Here is a 19134-nt window from a genome sequence, read left to right on the forward strand (position 1 = left end):
GAGCTCGTCAACACAGGTTCCTCCTGCCCAGCTCTGTAGCCTCGGGTTCCACGTTCCCGCGCTACCGCAGCCCACGCTGTGTGACCTTGTGCCAGTAGCCTGCACTCTCTGGGCGGCCAGCCGGGGATCTCTAAGCGCTCTTCCGGCTCGCGACCCAGCGTCGCTGGCCGCGGAGACCCTCCCCCACCCCTCCGGGTTGCGGGGGCGTGGGTGGGGGTGGGCGCTGGCAACGGCGCGCCCCCCCACCCTACCCCCTCAGCCCCGGGTCGGTGGCCGGATCCGCGCCTGGTTTTGGGCTCAGCCGCGCCGCCCCCTCCCCCGCGCGCATCTCCCCGCCCCCCGCCCCCTCCCCGACGCTCTCGGGGAGCCGGGGCCGCGCGGCTCCTCCTCCCGCAGCCGCATCTGGGGCGCCGCGCCGGCCAGAGGAGAGGCATGGGGCGCCCGCGGGCCGGGGCCGGGGCCGGGGCCTAGGCGGCGGACCTGCGAGCGGACCGGAACAGCGGCGGCGGCGCAGCGCAGCGGCGGAGCGGGCCGGAGGCGGCCGAGGCGCCGGGCGCAGGTGAGGGCGCGGGGGTGGTGCGCGGTGGCCCGACCCCCTTTCCGGGGCCGGTGCGCCCTGTCCCTTGGCGAGACCCCCAATCCGAGTCTCCTCCCGGACAAACATCCCTAAACCGAGGGGCGGCGCTGGCGCAGAAAAGCCCCCTCCCCCTGCCAGTTCTATCTTCCTAGCCCCCAATCCGAGGGGGCGGCTCTGCGGCTGGAAAGCCCCCTTCTCTGGGTGCGATCTCCCCAGTCTAGGTCTTCCTGGACCCCAGACCGGGGGAGGGCAGCATGCCTGGGGCCCGGAACCCCCTATCCGGGGCCAGACCCCCCATTCCACCTCTTTTTCCCGCGGACTCTCCCATGCCAAGGGGCTGCCAAAGCTGGGGAGCCCCTCGTCGGGCCCGACCCTCAATCCGCAGGGCGGCCAGGGGGTCAGGCAGACCCTTTCCCTGCCCAGCAGCCTTGGAGCTAAGGAGAGGGAGGGCTTTGCCAGCCGGCCAGGGCATTCCTCCATTCAGCCCAGCTGCCTCCATCCCGCCTCAGTAGCCCCGAGAGCCTGCCCAGCCAGCTCCCCCCTGCCCGAGCTCTTTTCCCGGACCTGGCATCTGGGGAGGGGGTGGGGGCAACCCCACCCCCCAGCGCTGCATGGCGCCCCCTCCCTGTTTGCGTACCGGGAGGGGCCGGGCTGACCCGGGCACCTGGGCTGGGGGGGCGCTCACATGGCCACGGGAGGCCCCCACGTGCGGCGCCCCGCGGTGAAAGGGGTTCGCAGCGTTCAGAGCCGGTGGCAGGTGGACCTGCTGGCCGGAGAGGCCAGCTGGGTCCAGATGTGCCGGGCCTGCTGGGAGGGGACATGTGCTACCTGGACATATGATGATGGCCCCTGGCCTCTTTCGACCGAACCTACCAGCTCTGATCCCCCTCCATCGTTCCGTTCCTCTATGCTTTCGTTTCTCTCCCTTCTTCTTCCTCAGAGCTGCCTGTGTTGCAGAGGGACGGGCAGCCAGAGACTGTTGATGTTGTGGGGGGAAAATGAAGTGGGGAAACGGGTTATGGGTTGGTAAAGGCCAGTTACAGGGGAGGGGAGTGAGGGGATGGATAGGGTGCTCTGAGGATGGAAGCCTTAAGCTTGGAGGGCAGTGCTAGTGGGTTTTCCTGCACCCCCACCTGCCTGCAAGTGGAAATGACAGAGGGGGAGGGGGCTGCGGTCCCCAGCCCCAGGAGCTTGGAGGGGTCTGCCTCTACCCCCATTGCACCTAAGCTCTCTCAGCCTAGCTCCCTGGGGTCCTGGCTGGCTCTGCCTCTGTGCCCTCACTTGTGGAAGGGGGCTGTGTTTTCTTCCAGGCTCAAGGTGCTGGAACGGGCTTGTACGGGATCATCTCAGAGAGTGGCTGTTGGAGGAGCCCAGTTTCTGTCCCACAGAGGCAACTGTGGGCTGGCTGGTCCCAGGGTAGCCTGAGGGGCCTGAGCCAGACTCCCAGCGGCAGCAGGGCTGGGTGGGGCCCCAGAGCTGGGTGACCGATTGGTGGTTAGAGCGTTGGGAGCCACTGCCAGGCCCCGAAGCGGGGCCGAGCTGGCTGTTGGAGGCCAGTCAGCTGCAGATGCGGAGTGTGCTCCCAGCAGCTCCTGGAGACACTGGCTGTGCACGTGGGGGCGGGCTTGTGTGTGTGTGCGTGTGCCTGTGCTGTGGGAGGGGTGCGCCAGGATGCCTGGGTCCTCCTGGAGCCCAGAGACAGCGACTCGACTTCTGTGAGTGTGCCCGTGGGAAATGTCCATGGCACCCTCCCTTAGTCCATCCGTCAGAGCCTGGACTAGGCCTGTGCTGGGCCCTAGGGACACAGGGTGATCTAGTGTGGCTCGCACCCTCAGGGAGTTGCTGTTCTGCCCGGAAGCAGGGGGCAGGCAGTCTGTACCAGGCACTGGGGGTGGAGTGCAAGGTCCCGACAAGAGAAAGTGTGGGGTAGAACAGGCCTAATGGCTGAGTTTCATGGGACCCAGGGCAGCATCCGGCTGGTCCCAGCTGTGAGATGGAGCCGCAGGTCTGAGGGCTGTGCGGAGGGGTGAAAGGCCTCCTGGCCGCTGAATTGGTGCTTTTGAAAGGAGGCTGAAGGGCACTTGGGAACTAAGGATGGATCGTGTAGTCTGGAACTTTTGTAAGACTCCCTGACGAATTGGTCATACCAGGGGCATCTCGTTAAGTTCTTGCGCAGTTTGTGGGCCCCTGGCTTCTTAAATGCCGGTGCTTCTGTGGAATGGGAAGCTTCTGAGGAACTTCGCTGGACACTCTGTGGGACAGGAGCAGTTGTTCTCTGCGCTTCTATAACTCTGTGATGAACTGATAGATTCACTCATTCCAAAGATCATTAAAAAAGTAGCATCATCTGCCTATAGTGCATTTAAACATTTCCACTTAAACATTCCGAAACGCGCATTAATAAAATCTCGAAGGCGGATTTTTTTTTTTTTTTTTTTTCAAAAAGCTCACTGTGGGTATTCAGGAAATGCCCACTGCTCCCAGGATGAAGCCTAGCTTCCTCCCCACACCAGCCCCTCCCCTCTCTCTTTGGCTCTGGTCCCCCTGGCCTGCTTTCAGTTCCTGGAACAGGCCTGGTTGCCTCCAGCCTCAGGGTCTTTGCACACACCAACCAGTTGTCTGCCTGAACACACCTCCCCACATTTCCCTACTTAAGTTCTACTCATCATCGAGATCTCAGCTTAGGCATCACTTCCAGACGAAAGCCTTCCCTGACACCCAGGCCGGATTGTCTCCCTGTCCCCGTCTTCCCAGCCCCCACGGGTTTCTGCCTTCCCTATCCCAGTCACTGTTCCCTATTATCAGATGCCTCTCCGTACAGCTGGTGTGGAGAGGAACAGGGTCACGCTTGCCTCTTCATGCCATCCCACTGGTGCTAAGGACAGGTCTTGGCTCATCCCAGGCCCTCAGTCCATTTCTTTGGCTGAATGAATGGACGGACAAGCACCACTGGGGCATCCTAAGTCGAGGGCTGGGCAGTAGGACGTGGTGAAAGCCTTGGCTGGGTCCATTCATCAACATGACCGTCCGTATGGGCTCCTGCCTCCAGCTGGGCCTGCAAACTCCGCAGCATTTGGCTAGGCTCTGGGGGGTTATAGGCCCGTGGCCTCTAAAACCCCAGTGTGTCTGTGCGACCCCAGAGGCTTTGCAGGAGAGTGAGGAGCCATGCTTGGGCAGGAGCCTATGTCTTTGGGGGTGTCTCCGGTGGCACTTATTTCTGTCAACTCATTACCCACATCATCTCCTGCTTGCTTTCCATTCAGGAGGTCACCAGCCTGTCCACTCACTTGTGCGTTTCCTAATGTTCCTTTCTGTCTTTGGGCCCCCAGGGCTTCCGGAGACCTGCTCAGTGTCTCCTGCTAGGCACGGAGACAGAGTCAGACCTACAGGGCTCTGCTCTGTGAACCATAGTCATCCCGCCAGGCCCTTCTGGTGGTGGAGGCTGGTGCTGTCCAGTGCTGGGAAGGGGCATGAGTTTGGGCCAAGGGAATTGCTTCCTGCAGGACATGCACTAGATCTGGAGTGAATTTTGGAGGATTCAGAGGATTTAGGTAGATAGACAATAGCGGGAAGGACCACGTTGTTGAGGCCGGAAGGCAGCCACCGGAGGCTGGTCATGGGGGTGGGCAGTGTGCGGGGATGGTGAGTGTCCTGTTGCTGCCTCGCTGTGTGCCCCTGGATGTGGCATGTCCCCTCTCTGGGCTCCCTTGATAGGTAGGGCACAAGCTTGGACCTTGTGATCTCAAAGAATTGCCAGCCTCCCAGTGTGGAGTCTGTGGTGCTGACAGCCCAAGAAGAGATTCTCAAGGTCCCTAGCTCTCTGTTGGGCATGTGGGGAGCCGGGGTGGGGCTTGGTTCACTCTCAAGGCTTTGGAGGGCAATGTGTGTTAACACCTGGGGCCGGGATCAACGGGGCTGCTGCTGAGGCTTAGCAGTTTCTTGTAACAGTGGGCCCTGTCAGTTAAGGGAGTGCAGGGCTGGCTCCGTTGAGAGGGGCTCCCCGTCGTGCAGACTCTCACTGCACCCTTTTTGGGAAAGGCTGTCCCTGATGAGAGGCTTCCCATGTGCTGGACCAAAGACAGGCCCACTTTTGACTTCATCAGACTCTTGTGGGGGGGCCCTTTAAGACTCATGGGACCTGACTTCCTTTTGTCGTGGCTCATGGAGGTGGGAGGGGTGCATTCTCTCCCTCTACCTTCTTCCACAGTGTCTCCTGGTGGCCGCAGGCGGCCAGGACAGAGGCCTTCAGGGCACGAACAGCACTCATGGTGCAGAAGATACTGAATCTTGGCATCTTCCCACCACCACCAGGGGTAGGAATGAACAGGGATATTTTGTCTCCATTTGACAGATGAGGACACTGAGGCTCAGAGATGTTGGGTGGTTTCCTAAGGTTACTCAAAGCGGGGCAGAAGGTGAGCCCGTAGCCCGGGAGCCCGGGGGGTGCCAGCACACAGGAGCCTGTCGCTAACTGATGGCACATCACTTCCTGAGCCGAGGAGCGGGGCTCTGGATCTCTCTGTGCTGGGTTTCGCAACGCCGCCTCCTCCCCGCCAAGCTGTCTGACGTGGCCTTTTCAAAAACCCAAAATGAATGGAAGCAAATTTTGTTTGGAGAATTTTGCTACACCCTTCACCAGGGCTGGTTGCAAAACCAGGCTTGGGGATCCCTGATACTGCTGCTGCTGATCCCAATAATGGCAACGGTGTCACTGGCTAACACCCACTTGTGGAACAGAGCACTGGTGACCAAGTCCCAGGAGCCACACATGGTGCCGGACCCTCCGGTTAATGAGCACTAGCTCTAAGCACCTTAAATTCGGCCTCTCCTTTAGTCCCATGACGTCCTATTACTATCCCCATTTTACAGATGAGAAGACAAGCACAGAGGGCTGGAGTCGCCCCAAGCCCCAGAGCTGGCCAAGTGGAAGTGCCAGGATTTGAGTCCAACCCAGTCAGAGTCTAGAATCTGGTCTCCGCCCACATTTTGGATATGTGTTCACCAGCAGTGATGGGGGGGGGGGGTTGGGCCACGGGAATTAAATGTGGCAGACCTGGACCCTGGCTTGGGGGAACCTGGCCGCTCACTGGAGGCAGATCGTGGCCAGAACTGAAAGCAGGCTCAGGAGTGACCTTGGATGTCATCGGTCGCTCTTGGGCCCCACCAGGGCTTGCTGGGTTTCCTGGCTATTAACAGGAGGAGCGCCATGGCCCTTCCCCATAAATTTGCTCTTCACTGACTCACAGCTCTGGGAGGGGGCCCATCCATCAGGCTCCAGGGTTGATGGGAGGTGGCACAGGTGCTGAGAGAGAAGCAGGGATACAGTGCGACAGAGAGGGAACAGGATGCTGGCATCCTGGGACCCCTTGTATCCAGCCCGGCACGGGGACTTCGGAGGAGGCAGCAAAGCAGACATGGCATTTGTCCACCTTCCTTCCGCGTGAGAGGACCTGAGCAGGTGATTCGTCTCCTGGAGTTTGCTTCAGAAATGACTAAAGCTACATTTGATACGTGAGGAAAGCACACGACAACGTGGGCAGGTTCTGTCTTTGATCATGCAGAAATGGGGCAGGCATCCTGCCGTATAAATGGAGTATGAGACCACTTATTGAGTGCCTGCTGTGTACCTTCACGCTGTGCTGGGCCCCCACCACAGGGGCTCCGAACCACACCCGATGAAGTATTTGTGATTGCACAGGAGGGGGTCTCTGTGCCCCCAGATATGGGCCAGGGAGGGAAAACTAGGCCTCTGGGTTCACAGGTTTTTCTTTCTGCGGTGACAGATGAGCCTGCGGTGACAGGGCTGGGTTCAGAAGGCTTTTGCTTTGAATCTACCAGGAGATGGGGTTTGGAACCAGCGAGCTGGTTTGCTGCTGTGTGTCCCCTGTGGAGTCCCAGAACCTCTCTGGGCCTCGTGGTCTCCATCTATTTGTTGAAGTGCTGGGAGTTAGGGCTCCACGGCTCGCCCAGCTCTGCTCTCTGTGGCTCCAGGAGTAAACTGAGCTGAGATTCCCTCTGGAAGGTGTCAGGGAGCCCCCACGGGCCTCACCCCTGACCCTCGGCCCAGCTTCCCACCTCTCCCTGTCCCCCAGGCCCAAGCCAGAGGGAGGGAGCCTGTCCTTCCGCCCACTGCGGGCTGACTGCGTGCAGTGACGCAGCAGCCGAGGGCTCTGGAGCGCAGCTTGGAAACGGGGATCCAGGTTTGCTGAAGACAGGGGAGAGAAGGCTCTTCCCACCACCCCCAGCTGCCTGCCTGCCTGCCTCCCTCCCCCAGCTGCCGCCAAGCCCCGGCACCTCCTCGGCACTGCCAGATCCACTTATAGGGTGGGAAGCTCAGCCGAAGAGGGCCCCAGTTCACATCCCAGTGTGCCGAGGCCTTGCCGTGTGGCCATGGCACGCTTGCCTTCTCTTCTGGGCAGTGTGCACCGTGAGGACTGGGCTTTGGGATCCAGAGGCTGGCTGGGCAGTTGGCAGGGTCCCCTGGGACCCAGAAGGAGCTCTTCCGCCACCTGTGAGCTCCATGTGTGCCCCCCGCGGTGCAGGGAGCAAGGTGCTGTGCTCCTCTCCATTTTCCATCCCGGGAAACTGAGGCCGCACAGTAGGTGAATGGTGGAGCCAGGATGGACCCCAGGTCTGGGTGACTCAGGCATCCAGGCGAGAAGGCAGACCCCAGGCAGGAGGCCAGCTGGGTCACTGTGAACCTTCTGGTGCCTTCTCTGAGTCTCAGTTTCTGCACTTGTGCAATAAGGTTGGGGGGAGGTTGGGGCTGCCCCAGGCCATCTCTGAGTCCCCCGCTGCCACTGCTGGGAACTCTGCGCTTCCTCACCGACCTCCAGCTCCCACCGTGGAAGCCAGGGTGTGATGACAGGCAAGGAAGTGTCGGCATCTCGCAGCTCTCCTTCGGGGGGAGCCTGCCACCTTTGGGGGGGTGAGAGATTCCTGGAGAACTGGGCATATGCGAGTTTTTCCAGGGATCGCCTGCATGGGGACAGAGATAGGTTGGCTCTGGGCAGTCGGGGGTCGGGGTGGGGTGGGGTGGGGACTTGGCTTCCTGCTGGGCCAGGCCCACCTTTGCCTGTCTGTGGATCTGCTCCTCGTGTGTCTGGTTCATCAGGGGGCTCTGGGAGGGTGTGGGCATGGATGGGAGGGTAGGGCCCCCCTCGGGCCCCCTCACCCCACTGCATGCGTGTTGGGGGGGGGATGTGGGTGCAGAGTGAGTGTGTATGTTTTATGTGCTATGTGTGTATGGGGAGCGTGTGAGAAATGAGCGTGGGAGTGTGCGTGCGTGCGGGCGTGCGTGTGTGTGAGTGATGTTGCCTCCATTCGAGACAGGCCCTTCGTGTATCATCAAGTCCTCTTGACACTGGGAGGCAGATGGTAATATCCCCCCTTTCTTCTCAGTGGTCATGCAGCAAACACACAGGACGTGCCGGCTCTGTGCGCAGAGCAGGTGTGGGGCCCGTGTCAGTGAGCGCAGCTCCCGGGCCCGGCCCCGCAGCACCCACGGTCCTCTCGGAGGCCAGCGGTCAGGACATCACCTCCCACGTGAATGTGAGCTCCTGTCGAGACAGGGGCTGCTGCTATCAGAGACAAGTACAAGGAGACCTAGTCTGCGGGGCAGGGAGGGTCGTCCTGAGGAGGTGATGATGGACCTGCCACCTGAGAGCCAGAAGGAGGGAACTGGGACAGAAAGGCCCCGTGCTGGGCAGCAGGGGGGTGGGAGGGTCGAGAGCCTGGAGAGCAAGGGGCTCCGTGGGAGGTAGAATCCGGGCCTGCAGGGACACAGGTGGGCTCTTGGCACAGGAGGAAGCTGAGGCTCAGACGGGTGAGGCGGCCTGCCCAGGTAGGGCTAGAAACTTAGCCAGAGGGTGTGCCCTGGTTGTAGTTAGCAGAACCTTTTGACTCACACGGAGTCTGACTTGGGACCTCTTGAGCAATCTGCCTGAGGTCCCCCAGCAAGTTAGCATGGAGTGAGGCCTCCTGTCGGCACCACCCCCCGTGCGTGGATGCTTCCCGTGGAAAGAAACTGAGGAGCCACAGAAGGTTCTGGAGCAGGGCAGACCCATAGTGCTCTCTGGGCTGACCACACCCCAGGCCTTCCCAGCACTGGTGTGGAGTTTTGGCCATTTGCCTGCCTGCTGAGGCTGAGGCCAGAGCCAGCTGACCTCTGCCGACCCAGTGTGTCACCACCCTCTGCTGACGCTGGATGGGCTGGGGGCGCAGGCAGTGGGCAGTGATGGGCAGGGGACTCCCTGGCCAGCACCCCTTTGCCAGGCTGGGTTTGACTGATGACAAGGCCATTTCTGGAGGCCATCAGGGAGGCAGCCTTGCACCTGGAGACCTTGGGGTGAGTCTGGGGTCTCAGTTGTAGAGCCGACACTGGGCTCCTTCCCTGCCTCTGGTCTCCTTCTCAGGCATCTTTTGGCTCTAGCCTTCACACCTCTGGCCAAGATGACTGTCTCAGCCCCCTCCCAGGTCTCCTGCCCATATACGGTGTATACGCAGGCCAAGTGATTGATGGAGAAACCACGCCCACCCCCTTACATCTCATCGTGAGTCCTGAGCAGTCAGTGCCCCTGTCACCTGCCTCCGTCCCCCACTCCAGCCCTCTCCAGCCCCCGGTGTGCTCTCATTTACAGCTCAGCTGAATGAGTTGGGAGTCACAGAACACACAGGGTCCTCTGGCCCCCAAACCTTCCCATTCCCTGTTCCTTCTGCCCAGAATACCCTTCTCCAAAGTCCTTGCTCAGTAAGTCCTGTTGGTTACTGAGCACTCAGCTCAGGCCTTGCCTTTCCAGGAGACTTTCTCTCTCATCCACACGAGTCACTCCTGCCCGGACTCCAGAGGCCTGTCTCTGTGAAGTCCACTTATGTGTCTGCCTCCCCTACGCCTCCTGACAGGGGCCAGGCTGGTGCCCCTTGGCACCCCGCATCCCCCTGCAGTGCCTAGCCTGAGGCCTGGCACACAGTGGGTGCACAGCTCGTGAGTGTCAGCTGAACACTGCCGTGCCCCATGGCCAGAGTACCGCCCCTGCAGGGGCCGGGTCATGTGACAGGTGCCTCAGATAGGAGCTCAGCCCCCAGGTCCCACTGGGACCCCTCTGCTCCTCTCCTCGGGGGCTGGGAGTAGGAGCAATGGCCGCGTGAGCCCATCTGGAGTGATATGGGGCTGCCTTGGGCTGGGCGAGCAGGAAATTGCCTGGTCAGTTGCCTCATTTTAGCTTATGGACCCACCGGGGCTTTTTTTTTCTTTTTGCCAAAAGAGAGTCAGAAGAAGCCCGACTGTTTGAAAGGAATAGATTTCTTGTTCTTTAAGCCCCTGAAATTTGGGGGTTTGTTCTCAACACAGTCTAGTCCGCGTTAACTGTTTTAAGGATCTACCACGTGCCCAACATTATTCCAGGCTGTGGGGACAATATTCCGCCACGGAGGCTCTCGTGAGAACTGAGTGAAAACCGATGCGGAAGCCTCCGCTCTGTGGCGGCACATAGTAGGCGCCACCGGTTAGCTGAGCTGTCTCAGATCGGTTCTCCTCCTAGACCTGCTGCTGGGTCTCCCCCACCCCAGGCTCACATCTGGGCTCTCTCCCCCAGGGTGCTAACTGTTGTGAGAAGCAGCCTCGCTGGGAAGGCTGAGGTTGGGAGGGAGGCGTCTCTGGACAGACAGGGGTGGGGGGGCCACTAGAGGGGAGCCCCTGCCTGCCCAGCGTGGGAGCTGGGGAAACCCCACCGCTAGAAGCAGCTTCCCACTGCTTCCACCTTTCTTCCTCCATCGCAGCGTCCACCAGCTGCATTAGTTAACCTGTCGCTACGTAACACATCACCCCAAAAGTTAGTGACTTCAGACAATTGTAAACATTTATTAGCTCTCTTTTTCGCACATACACACCCGCAGGAGCCGCTCGGAGGGGATCTGGTGTAGACTCATTATCCGTATGTTAGCCAGAGTTGATGCCGACTGTCTCCAGTAAGGCCTGGGCCAGACCTTGCGTTATTTCTCTCTCTGATACCCCCAGGTACTCTGGGTGGCAGGAATCGCTGTCCCCTACACGTGGGGAAATAAGTCACCGCGCGGGAAAGTGACTCTCGGTCCAGCAGGCAGCTGGAAGAACTGGGATTTGAACCCAGACCAGCTAGCCTCATGGCCTGCGCTCTTAACCACTATGTCATCCCGGCCAGGGTGAGCATGAGTGGGTTGGGGAAGGAGACTCTGGGAGGGCCTTAGTGACCATTTAAAAGTGAGGTGTTAATAGCAGCAAGTATTTATGTCCACCTGTTTTAAAGAGCGAGGCTTTCTTTTGTTGTTGTTTTTCCCCTCCTGTTTTTTTTTTTTTTTTTTTTAATTGAAAGAACGAAATTGAGGTGACAACTGCCTCAGCCCTGAGGACTCTGGGAAGGCTTTTCAGAGCCACAGGCCGACTGCCCTGGAGTGGTCACCAGCAGACCTGTCCACCCACAGGAGGAAGTGAGCTGACTCTGAGCGGTCCTGGCTCAGCTCACCAGCTAGGTGACCTTCAGTAAGTCACAGAAATCTCTTGGAGTCTCAGTTTCCCCATCTGTTCCCCATGGGATAATGGTGTCACAGCCCATCTGGAGACTTGGTGTGAGAGTGAAGTGAGGTCTGTGTGTTAAAGTCCTGAGGACAGGACCCAGCACATAGTAGGTGCTCAAGAAAAAGCCACTGGTATTGTGGGGCTCTCTTATGACCTCCCCTGGCCACATGTGCACACACTGCGTCCTCTGGCCTTTCCTTCCCACACTCCAGTCCAGGTCAACCCACAGGTCATCTCATCTCACTGGTGAGACCAGCACACAGAGAGAGGGGGAAGCTGAGGCCCAGAGATGACTTGCCTGAGGGCCTCACTGGTAGAGACGGGACTGAACCAGAGGCCTGGACTTGGAATCTTGTGCCTTGTTCCACTGTCTCACCCTGAAGGGTCCTTGGGAGAACCTTAGGACACTGAAGGCATTGCAGTAGCTCTCAGACTGCCTTGGAGCCAGGACCCTTGGTCCTCGCCCCCTCACTGCCTTCAGACCCCCACGTGACCCTGTTGAATTGCCTCCCTCTCTGTGCCTTTCCTGCAGCAAGGTGGTGGGGAGAGCCTGGGCTGCCACCGTCCAAGGCTTCTCTCCCAGACCCACCTCTGGGTCTCCCTACCCCAGGCTCACTTCTGTGTTCTCTACCCCAGTTCCACCTCTGGATTCCTCTTCTGTGTCCTCCTCCCCCATTCCCCACCTCTGTGTCACCTCCCCCAGGCCCCTGCCTCTGTGTCCCCTCCTTCCTCTGCTGTCCTGATTTGTGCTTGGCCCATATATAAAGTAGCAGCTTTTAGGTCGGAAGTCAGGCGATGGGAATTTCCTGCTTGGAGAGGCCCACCCAGGCCCACCCCTTACCTGGGGACCCAGAGTGGCCTCTACCGGGGGTAGTGGCTGTGGGTCTGAAGACAAGAGCTCCTGTAAAGATCCTCCCAGCGCTGCAAGCCAACTGTGCCCCCCACTCCCACCCTGCGCGTCCTTCACTGGGGAGGAGATATATTTAGACAAAATGCTCCATTCTGTGCAGATTCCATATCCACTGTGCCTGTCCGGGCTGGAGGAGGCAGGGGCTATGAGCAACCTGGTACCTGGCATCTGGGCTGCTTGGAGCTCTGGGGCCAGGGTGGTTGGACCAGAACTCTTCCCTGCGGACTGTGGATGAGTCTTCCTCTCCACCTTCCTGTCCCTTTGAGCCACATCTCTGACCCTTGGCCTCCAAGGCGCAGCCAAACTCAGTCATTTGCTCCTCTGCCCCCCACTTTCTAAGCCTCTCTGTCCTCCTGGTCCCTCTCAGCAAGCAGAGTGCCTTCTGCCTTGTATAGTCAGTCTGCTAACTTGTATTTTGTGTCTTCTGCGGGCCAGGCCCTTGCTGGAAGCCGGGGATATGGAGGTGACTAATAAGGCCCTAACAGTGACCACATCCCAGGCTGGGAGGCAGTAGGGCGACATCAAGATACTTGTTGCTGTAGCAGGAAGCCCTAGGACAAGGGACACTAGGGCTGCCGTGGTGATCCGGGAGGGTCCCCTGCAGGACCGGTGGTCCCAGGGGAGACCTCTAGGTTCAGAGGGAGTGAGCCAACAACTAGAGACAGGGCAGATATTCCTGGCAGAGGGAACAGCACATGCAAAGGCCAGGAGAGGCGTGAGAACCTGGCTGCGCTGGAAAGAGTGGAGAGCAGGAAGGCAGGGAGGAGCTCGGTCTTGCTGAGCCTCAACGGCCAGTCTGAGGTTCTTGCCCCCTTCCTCCTGCCCCAAGCACCTGAAAGCTGGGGGACCACTGTCAGCAGGCCAGTGGCAGGTCTGGTGTGAGCATGGCAAGGCGTCTGGTCAGTGGCTCCCCCCGCTGCCACCAGGCTGGCTCTGGCTCGCACACCAGATGTGCTGTGCCCAGCTGGGTGGGAATCAGAAATAGCTCACACGTGCTCAGCACTTGGTAAAGCAGCTCCCCCCGTTCTCGGCGCATTTCATCTGCACCCGAGTCAAGGACAGCTCAGTGCTTGCAAGCTGGGTGACCTTCTCCCTCCGTTTATTAATACACCGCCCACTTGGGGCTGCAGGCAGAGCTGGGAGAATGCGTGTAGGGTGGCAGCAGGGGTGTCCTAGACAGGGGAAATGCCCAGGGGCTGGAGGCTGACACCTACCCACTAGAACACTCACTGTCCAGCCAGATAAATCCCAAAGTACAAAAAGGAGTGTAAAATTCCCTGGAATACACCTCCCTGTGGTGCCCATCATTAACATTTTGGTATCAGCCTTCCAGATAGCCCTCCAAGTTGATCTTCCCTGGCAGATGGATTCATTCATTCATTCATCAAATATTCGTTAAGTGCTCACTCCATGCCAGGCCCTGTGGCGATCAGAGGGGGCAAGACAGAGTCTTAGAGAACTCAAAAACACAACTGAAACGGGGATGAGATCCACAGAGAAGGAGGTCTGAGTCCAGGCTGGGTTTTGGGGAGGGCTTCCTGGAGGAGGTGACACTTGGGCTGAGGCCTAAGAGGTGAGGAGAAGTCCCCCCAGCAAAGAGATACGGGGGGAAATCATTCCTGTCAGGGAGAATGGCAGATGTGCAGACCCTATGGTGGGAGGGGAGGGGTGTTCTCAGTGAAGAGAAAAGGAAGATGGAGAGGCTGAGTGCTGGGGTGAGAGAGGACACGGTGAAGCACGAGGGGGTGGCGGGGACCTGACCATGTGGGGTCTCGTGGGCTGTGGGCAGGGCTTGGGGATTTCCATAAGATCATGGGGTGTGGGAGTGTGGGGGACTCATGTTCAATTTTAGTATTTGTGCTCCCGAAGCAAGCGTGACACTCACGTTCAGACCCAACTCTACTGCTTAGCTGGTTGACTTCAAGCAAATTACCTAGCCCCTGTGGCTCGTGCTTCTTGACTGTAGAGGGGAGCCAGCAGTGAGCCAGCAATAGTCCCTACCTCAAAGACTGTTGTAAGGATGAAATGATGTAATGAGATTCTCAGGACAGGATTTGTCCTACAAAAATTGCTCATATTGGTGGCCATATGACGTTAAAGTCATCTGTAGATGAAGTATGTGTTTGTAGGTGATTTTGCGTTAATAGGGTCATGTGAGTCCTGTTTGTAGCTACGTTTCCCCTTGATGCTAGCCATCTTTCTGAGTCAGTGGCTACGGAGTATTATTATATTTAAAATATCTGTATTGAGGTGTAATGTGTTGTAGAAGGCACTAATCTTATGTGTATAGTATAGCTTGACCCATATCCATATATGCATATATGTCGTATGTCACATATCATATCGTGTGTATATCATATATGTATCTATAACCACCTGGTAACCTCCACTCAGATCAAAATATAGGATGTTTCCAGCTCGCTCAAAAGGCTGTCATGCTTTTTCCCTGTTAATCCCCACGCATCGCCCCTAGTGGTTATCATTATTCTGACTGCCAGATCATAGCTTAGTTTTGACATTCTAGACCTTCATATAAATGGTGATTGTGCAGGATGTCCCTTTTGTATCTGGCTTCTTTTGCTCGTCCTTTTGTCTGGGAGATTCATTCATGTCACGTGCATTGGTAGTTCATTCTTTTATATCACCATCTCGTATTTCACTGAGTGAAATACACTGAATTTCATACCTTATCCATCCTATTATTGATAGACATTTAGACACTTAGGTTATTTCCAGTTTGGTGTTTTGTTTTTTTTTACTATATGGAATATGCTGTTCTGGACTTTTTTTATACATAGTTTTCAGGGGAACTTATGAAGTTATTTCTGTTGGGTACATAGCCGGGAGCGGTTTCTGGTTTATAGAAGGTGAAAATGTTCAGCTTTGGTAGATACTCTGCCAGTCTCCCAAAGTGGCCGAACCAGTCTGCATTCTCCCCCACAGTGCGTGAGAGTTCCAGTTGCTCCACATCCTCACCAACACGCTGACACTAAAGATAATTAGATAACATCCAGTAGCTGCAGGGAATTCTGCTACAAAGTTGAACCACCTTGAACCAGCTCCCCAATGATGGACATTTAGGTTGTTGCCAACATTTATGTGATTTTTTTTTTTTAATTAAAAGATACAGGTGGCTCAGTTAGTTGGGCATCTGCCTTCGGCTCAGGTCATGATCCCAAAGTCCTGGGATCGAGCCCCCCTTGGTCTCCCTGCTCAGGAGAGAGCCTGCTTCTCCCTCTCCCTCTTCCTCTCTCCCTCCTTGTGCGCGCGCGCTCTCTGTCTCTCTCAAATAAAATAAAGTCTTAAAAAAAAAGATAAATCAATAAAATAAATATTTAAAAATAAAGTAATGGAAGCAACCAAGATGTCCTTCAATCAATGAATGCATAAATAAATTGTGGTACATCCATTTAATGGAATATTATTCAGTGATCAAAAGAAACGAGCTATCAAGCCACAAAAAAGACATGGAGGAGCTTTAAATGCAATTACTAAGCAAAAGAAGCCAGTCTGAGAAGATTACATAGTGTCTGATTCTGACTATACGACATTCTGGAAAAGGTAAAACTGTAGAGACAGTAAAAAGAAGAGTGGTTGCCACGGATTTGGGGGAAGGGAGGAAGGAATGAGTAGGTGGAGCATAAAGGATTTTAGGACAGAGAAACTCTTCTGTATGCTACTGAAATGGTGGCTGCTTTAAATTATACATTTGTCTAAACCCATAGATCTTTACAGTACAGAGTGATAATTACAGATTTCAGTTCATAATTATGTATCAATATTTGTTCATCAGTTGTAGCAAATGTACATTTGTGAGACGTCCATTGCAGGGGAGTAGGGGTATATATGGGAACTCTGTACTTTCTGCTCAATTTTCTGTAAACCAAAAATTATTCTGAAAAATAAAGCCCATTAATTAAAAAAAATTAAAATGTCAATGTAAAAATATTAAAAAGGAAAAAGACAAAACCAAAATTCACTAGCGGTGTCCACTGTAGTGTTAGAGGTACATCCTCTTGGTGGTTCTCTCTGGGGATGTTTTTCTTGATCTCTGCGGAGATGATACTCTTGAATCCTTTTGTGTTTCACTACTGTTCCATTCCTCCCTGCTCATTCTCATGGTGGAAGCACATCCCCATATTACTTAAAACTCCCCCTGAATATCATGTTTAGTGGCTCCCTAAAGCAGGAGGAGATTTATATTCTGATGATGGAATTGAAGCCATTGTTTGGAGGAGAAAAAAAAGGAGATTGATGAAGTGATGGAATTATGGGTGTTACATTTAGGAGAAACGATTTAGAATTATAGCATCTAACTTGGTACCAGTGCATCTCACAGTCTCAGTACAGTTATCTTCTAAGTGACAGAATGAGGTGTGTTTACATTCTGGAAATGAATGATTATGGATCTTTGAACAGATCAAACTTAACATTTCAAAACTCGAAGAATTTTAGAAACTCTAAGTTGAAAAAAAAAAAAAAAGCCAGTCAAGGTATTCTAGTTTAATCTTTTTTTCCCCAGTGTAACTTTGATTTATTTTCCTTTTTTAAAAACAACTTTCATTGAAGTATAATTGGCATACAATAAATCATACATATCTAAAGTGTTCAAATTGGTAGGTTTTGACAAATGTATACACTTGTGGAGCCACCACCACAATCAAGATAATGAGCATATCCATCACTCCCCAAAATTTCCTCATGGCCCTTGGTAATCCTCCCTCTTGGTCTTCTTCTAACCCTTCCCAGTCTGCCTCTCCTACTCTCTACTCTTACCCCTCCCCATGCCCAGGCAGGCATTCTTGTGTGTTTCCTAAAATTCTATATAAATGGAATCATACATTCTCTTTTTGTTTGGCTTCTTTCACTCAACATACTGATTTGGAGATTGTTGTAATGTGTATTAGTATATGTACTAGTACTTCATTTTTTTCCCCCCTGAATAGTATTCCATTGGGTGGATATGCCATAGTTTATTCATTTATTTCTTGTTAGACATTGGTTTTGTTTCTAGTTTGGGGCTATTACAAATAAAGTCTCTATGAATATGTGCTTATAAGTCTTTATATGAACATAAGCTTTCATTTCTCTTGGGTAAATAAATACCTAGGAGAGTTATGACTGGACAGTATGGTAGGTGTATGCTTAACTTTTTAAGAATCTGCTCATCTTTTCCAAAGTGGGTGTTCCATTTTAAATTCCTACTAGCAATGTATAAAAGTTTCAGTTCCTCTACACCTTCACCAACACTTGGCATAGTCAATCTTACTAATTTCAAGCATGCTAATACTGATATTTCCTTCTGGTGATAATTTGCAATTCCTTAATGACCAGTGGTGTTGAGCATCTTTTCATGTGCTTATTTGCCATCCGTATATCTTCTTTCCCAAAGTGTTTCTTCAAATCTTTTGCCCACTTTTAAATTGGATTGTTTGTTTTCTTATTATTGAGTTTTGAGGGCTCTCTGTGTATTCTGGATACAAGTCCTATAAAGGATATATGTTTTTGCAAACATTTTCTCCCAGTCCGTGGCTTGTCTTTGTATTTCCTTAAGAGTGTCTTTCAAAGCATGGGCATTTTTGATGAAGTACAAGTCTTTATGGATTGTGTTTGGTGTGGTCATTGCTGAGAAATCTTTACCTAACCCGATATCATAAAGGTTGATTCTATGTTTTCTTCTTGAAAGAAAATTTTAGGTTTCGTATTTTGAACTGTGATCCATTTTGAGCTAGTTTTTATATAGTGCGAGGTATGGATTAAATTTCACTTTTTGCTTATAAATATCCATTCATTCCAACACCATTTGCTGAAAAAAATCTCCTGGCTCTACTGCATTGTCTGTGCTCCTGCATCAAAAATCAGTTGTCCAGGGCTGCCCAGCTGGCTCAGTTGGTAAAGCATGCAACTATTGATCTCGGGGTTGTGACCGCAAGATCATGAGTTTGAGCCCCATGTTGGGTGTAGAGATTACTAAAAAAATAAAAAAATAAAAATCAATTGTCCATGTATGTGTAGGAGTCTATTTCTAGACTCTCTCTTCTGTTGCATTAAGTTGTCTATATTTATACGAGCATCACACTGTTTTGAAATCAGCCTTCCAACTTTCCTCTTCTTTTTCAAAGTTGTTTTGGTTATTGTAGGTCCTTTGTATTTCCACATGAATTTGAGAATTAGCTTATCAGTTTTTATGAAAATGCCCACTGAGGTTTTGATTGAGATTGATTTGAATATATAGATCAATTTGGAGAGAACAAACATCTTAATATTGAGTCTTCTAGCCCATGAGTAAAGTATCTTTATTTAGGTAAGTTTTTTTTTTAAACTTATTATCTCAGCAATGGTTTTCTATATCAAGGTCTTTCACATCTTTTGTCCTGTTTATTACTTTACTAAGAACTTTGTGGTTTTGATGGTATTATAAAAAGTATTTTTTAATTTCACTTTCTGTTTGTAGCTAGTATAGAGAAATACAGTTTGATTTTTGTATATCGATCTTGTATCCTGCACCTTGGTAAGCCTACTTATCAGTTATAACAGATGTGTGTGTGTATGTGTGTGTGTGTGTGTGTGTGTGTGTGTGTATTCTATTGCACTTTCTATATAGGTGAGCATGTCATTTGCATATATAGTTTTATTTTTTTCTATCTGGATGCCTTTTGTTTCATTTTCTTGCCTCATGCCCTAATGCCTTGCCTAATGCCCTTCCAATGGAATATTGGGTAGAAGTGGTTCAAGTGGTTCAAGTGGACATCCTTGTCTTGTTCCTGATCTTAGAGGAGAAGCTTTCCATTCTTCACCATTGAATGTGATCCTAGCTGTGAGAATTTTGTAGATGCCTTTCTCAAGTTGATGAAATTCCCTTCTATTCTGAATTTGTTGAGAAGTTTTAAAATTGGGAATGGGATTTTGCCAAATGCTTTTGCCATGTCTTTTGAGATAACCACAATGGTTTTTGCTCTGTTAATGTATTAAAGTAGTTGATTACATTGATTTTGATTTTCAAATGTCTACTAATTCTGCACTCCTAGGATGAGCCCCATTGGCCTTTTAATATATTGTCAAATTAGATCTGCTAAAATTTTGTTTAGGATTTTG

At 53.2% G+C, this 19134-nt stretch overlaps 1 protein-coding gene across 3 annotated transcripts in view; it reads left to right on the plus strand.

Annotated features, from left to right (window-relative positions):
- Positions 1 to 401: 401 nt before the first annotated feature.
- Positions 402 to 19134, plus strand: part of DLGAP4 (DLG associated protein 4) — a gene marked incomplete at its 5' end in the record, with an annotated part of 196418 nt that continues 177685 nt past the window's right edge. For 2 of the 3 annotated variants that reach the window (XM_082746234.1, XM_082746230.1), the window contains one exon: positions 402 to 559. The remainder of the gene's footprint in view (positions 560 to 19134) is intronic. The other variant, XM_082746233.1, reaches the window with a different exon arrangement.

Source organism: Mustela nivalis (assembly GCF_964662115.1).
Source record: "Mustela nivalis genome assembly, chromosome: 8".
NCBI lineage: Eukaryota > Metazoa > Chordata > Mammalia > Carnivora > Mustelidae > Mustela > Mustela nivalis.